Genomic DNA, 4920 nt, shown 5'->3' with positions numbered 1-4920 from the left:
AGTTCAGTTTCTCGTCGCTTAGTGTTATCTCGAGTGCTCGAAAATGGTTTCTGAGACTCTTTCCTTTGAATTGAAGACTTCCTTTGAGGACCGAGTCATTTCCACATTTTTCGTTTTTTTGACACTATTCACTTTTCGTCATTTTCCCTGTTTTATCCTCTTCACTATTTTGTCTTTTCCTCGTTTGTCACTTTGTTGGCATAACCTCACTCCTTGTGTTTGGAGTTGGTTTTTGACTTCACGTATCTTCATTCTAAGTGGTTTCCATGAAATACGTATCTTTACTTTTGCAGAAAAGTACTCTAGTTGCTCCAGGTGTCCATAGGGGCATAGATGCATAGTTCTTTGGAATTATTTTCTTCTCTTGGGGTTTTTTTTGTAAATATCTTTTGAAGATATTTTATTTCAGGGGTATCTAAGAAAATATCTTTTGGAAGATATTTTCATTCAGGAGCAGTTTTGCAATACCCTTTTTGGAGGGGCCATTGTGCAATTAACGAAAGTTATTGCAAAATACCTTATCTGGAGCTTGGATCCTTGTACGGGATTCATTTTCACATTTCATCGAGTCGTGTACTCATAGAATTTCCTTCTGGTCATTTTTCTCCAGTTTAAGGGTTTCTGGCCCCGGTTGCCACCGAACTTGTTCGGGGCATATCTCTCTGCTTGGAACTCAATTTTTGACGCCGTTTCTTTTGTTATTCATATTTTCTCATTTTGAATCTTTTTTGTTCATGGAGTTTGACCATTTGAATGCTTCTGATCAGATTTCACTTTTCTAGACCCGGCGGGGCTCTTTCGGGGCACTTTTTGAGATTTTCTATAAATAGGGGGTCTTAAGTCAAGAAGTCAGATTTCCATCATCTTCTTCACCCTCTTGGCCGGTAGCCATGGGAGCCCAAGGGGCTGCCTTCATTCTTTCTTCTCCTCCACTTGATTTCCTTAGTGGAAACTCTTCGGCCTTAACGTTTATCGTTCCTCTTGACGTGCTCTGCCTTTCCCCCTTATTAAAATTCATTTCTGACCGTTTCTTGAGTTTGGGTTTGAAGTCAAGTTGTGATTTTGATGGGGCTTCTTGTGGGTTCATGTAGATCGTGTTGTCCCCGACAAAACCCTTCGGTATCGTCGGATTCGGAGCACTTTTTTTTCGGTGGGCTTTTGAGATTTTCATCTCAAATTGAGGTAGGGGATGTCTTAGGTTTATATTATTGTTATATTGATTTTTTTATAAGCATATACAACTTGTGATCATGCCTTGTTCAAGTTTTTAGAATTTAATATATTTATTTTCTTTGTTTAGGATTTAATTCTAATGATGGTATATAATTTAGAATTAAATTATAGCATGCTAGTAAATTAGGCCTTGGTGAGTTGTGTAATATATATTAAATTTGGGGCATTTGAATAAGAATTGCAAAATTTATTTAATATTTATATTTAGTGAAAGATTAATTCACATAGTTGTATCAAGCATGAAATCAACTTGTAATGTGATATTTAAGTAGGCCTTGGTGAGTTCTTTAACATATATTAAATTGAGGATATTTGGATATGTTTGAGAATCTAGAGAAAAATTAATTAATTAGCTTAATTAATTTTGTTTTAAGTGTGTTAGTCACTTAAATTGATATTGGATGTAATAGGTTGATAATTCCTTGAATGTAGTCTATTTAATCACCTTGTGAGCATGCTACTAACTTGTTGTAGAATTAGTACTTGTAGCCTCTAAAGATGGTAATTTGACTTAGCATGATAGGTGATATCATTATCTTGAATAGCTCGTTTAAATATATCTTGTATAGGTATATAGCTTGTTAGAATATTACAATTGCTTACCTTGGGAGCTTGTTACTAAATTGTAGCTTATTTAGTACTTGTGGCTTAGGATGGTAATGTGGTTCAATTGTTGTAGAATATTCTTGCTTTGTGTATAAATTGCATAATGGAGACTTGACACGTCATATGCTATCTAGACTTGAATTCTAGGACATTGTTTGTGTAGATTCAACCTTACTTGTGTATGTAAAATTGATTCCTAGACATTATTTGAAATGTATAAGTTTAGTTTAACTTATTGATTTTGCATAAGTTTTGAACTTATTGTTTTTAGAGGCTTGTAAAGATCATGTTCATATGATGGCTAGGGTCTGGCCCTAGTACGGATTCGTAAGTTTCCTAAGTCATATGAAGTGCACAATAGGTAGTACCTTGTGGGTCGTAATTACCCAGAATAACTTATACACGTGCGCACTAGGTAGTACCTTATGGGCTAGTAACCCAGAATAACTCAATTGGTCTGCAGCCAAGGATCATAGTCTTTCCATTATTTTGATTTTGCATTTAATTTCAAGTTGTTAATCATGGATCTTGTAGCTTGAGAATTGATGCTTACTTAGGTATTTGAATCCTGTTTAGTATACTTGAAACTGTATACTTGTTTTGTGTATTTAGATCATAATTAGTATACTTGAAATTGTATACTTGTTTTGTGTATTTAGATCTCATTTAGTATACTTGAACTTGTATCCTTGGTTGTGTATCTAAACCCTAATTAGTATACTTAAGCATTGCATGTTTGATTTGTGCAATCGGACTTCATTATGTATACTTGTGTCGTGTATGCTTGCCTTATGTGTACTTTATTTAGCTTAGTATACTTGTGCCTGTATGCTTGATTCATAAGTTTTCCATGTAAATTGTATGTTTGTATATGCATGCTTAGATAATGCATAACTTGTTTAAACATGACTTAGTGTACTTGAGCATGTATACTTGTATATCGTTGTTCATTTCAATTGCATGAGTAGCTTAGGATGATCCCTGAGTCTCACTTGGACATAGACGCTGGTGGCATGAGCCCATTTAACATGTTTCACCTTAAGGTGATAATTTTGTAAAATGCTAGGTCGATGCATGCTCATCTCCTACGAGTAGGTTTATGTTACTCACTCACGTAGTGGGGACATTTTTCAGGTACAGGGACCTTGATTTGGGATGCATACTATGTCATGGAAGTTTCGTAGACTGGAAGTATCATTCTCATGAAAATGTTAGCATGAAGTCCTATTTATAGCTTTGTATGTCAAAACTTGTACCTTTGATTCCATATATGTAATGTGTACATAAGTACACTTTTTGTAATGTATTTGACATGTATAACATGAGGCCAAGGGCCAAACATGTTTATATTTGCACTTGTATTCATTTGGCGCTACATTTTGTTTAAAAATGTAATTTTTCCAACTTTGGAGGTTTGGCATGCAAAATTTTGTAAATGAAATATAATGAGGCCGTAGGCCATTGTAGCATGTTTAAAATGTCATATTACACTTGCGTGTATGTTCATATCATCACATATTAGCATATAATGTAAATTGATCATGCTATGGGGGTTTCAAATAAAACTTAGGATCCTTTCTTCATTTTTGGTGGACAACAGGTTCATATGCACAATTTTGAGCCATTTCGGTCGACCGAAATGCCAGTTCGGTTGACCGATTCCCTTTGTGGTTTCATTTGAACAGTAAAAGTTCCATTCCAGTAGCCATTTTCATGGTTTGGACCCAGTTCGGTCAACCGGGTCTTTATTTCGGTCGACCGAAGCTCCTTTTAACTTCCCTTCTTTTCTTGGCTCATTTCGGCAGACCGATACTCCATTTCGGTCAACTGAAATGGAGCTATCTTGTGGGTCTTGTTTGGTTTGTTGCCCAGACAGGTTAACTTCGTTTCGTTCGTTCCCACTTGACCTTGTTTATCTTGTTAAGCCATTTAATGGTGTACGTGGTCTATTTTGAACTAGATCTTGTTCCCTTGGGTGTCATTGGTGCCATAGGGCGCTAGTTAACCCTTTTATCGTAGTTTTCATTTCCTGTTATTTCCTTGGGTTCCGTGACTTCATGGAAGGTCACTTTTGCGTCTAAGAGATGGTCTGTATCTCCTAAGACTTTGGTTTATCTTTTGCTTCCGCGTCAGTTCTCATTGAGTTCCATGACCTCATAGAAGGTCATCAAAGTGTCTTAGAGGTGTGTAGTGCCTTGAGAGACCATCATTTTATTTCTTACTTCCGTATCTGGATCCGTTATCGGGTTAATCTTTGGTTCATCACTGACACACCGGGTTGAATCGAAACCCAGGTCGTTACACAAACCATAATATAATGTTGGGTTACATCAATGCCCTAAGAAAGGGATTAGCTACTCATGACAAGATTGGATCTCATTTATGTTGAATTCATCTCCAATGTTGTGGACGACACCTCTCTTCTTAGGATATTCACTTTTAAGGTTGTATAAACCCTAAAAGCCACCACACCTTCAGCCTTTTGAATAACACCATAAAAGAGATTGAAATTTTGGACCTCTTCTATCAAGGCTTATGCCTTCTTTTATAGAAGAAAATATGTATGTGGTGGGCTTTTAGGTCTTCTGGCCTAACTGTGATGAGATATGGCTGATAAAGAGAGTAATCCCACAACTTTTAATCTGACCTGTCATGGAAGGCTCGAGCTTCATGAACGAATGCTCGAGCTTTAGGGTTCATGCTCGAGCATTAGGATCAATGCTTGAGCTTCTCTGGATACATACTCGAGCTTCAGTAAATGGTGCTCGATCCTTAGTTTAACACTTAATAATTTTCTTCAACTATTTTTCAAAGCGTCTTTTTCTTCAACACTTAGAATATTTTTGGGGTTGAACTCCTTTAACATTGCATTAATGCCCTTTTATGAAAGAAGTAAGCAATCAACAGGCTTTTCTAGAAAAGTAAAAATACCACTATCATGGAAATCAAATATCATGAATGCATGCAAAACCGGAGTAAAATCCGAGCACAAAAAGTGAGGTTATGCAAGGAAAAAGGATAAACGAGAAAAAGATAAAATGTAAATAGTGTTCGGAAAAATAAAATATGGAAATGATAATC

The sequence above is a fragment of the Cornus florida genome, unplaced genomic scaffold, assembly GCF_030987335.1.
Source record: "Cornus florida cultivar Cherokee Brave unplaced genomic scaffold, ASM3098733v1 CherokeeBrave_3.0.0_Hap2_Chr04, whole genome shotgun sequence".
Classification (NCBI taxonomy): Eukaryota; Viridiplantae; Streptophyta; class Magnoliopsida; order Cornales; family Cornaceae; genus Cornus; species Cornus florida.
Note: the sequence above shows the minus strand (reverse complement) of the source record.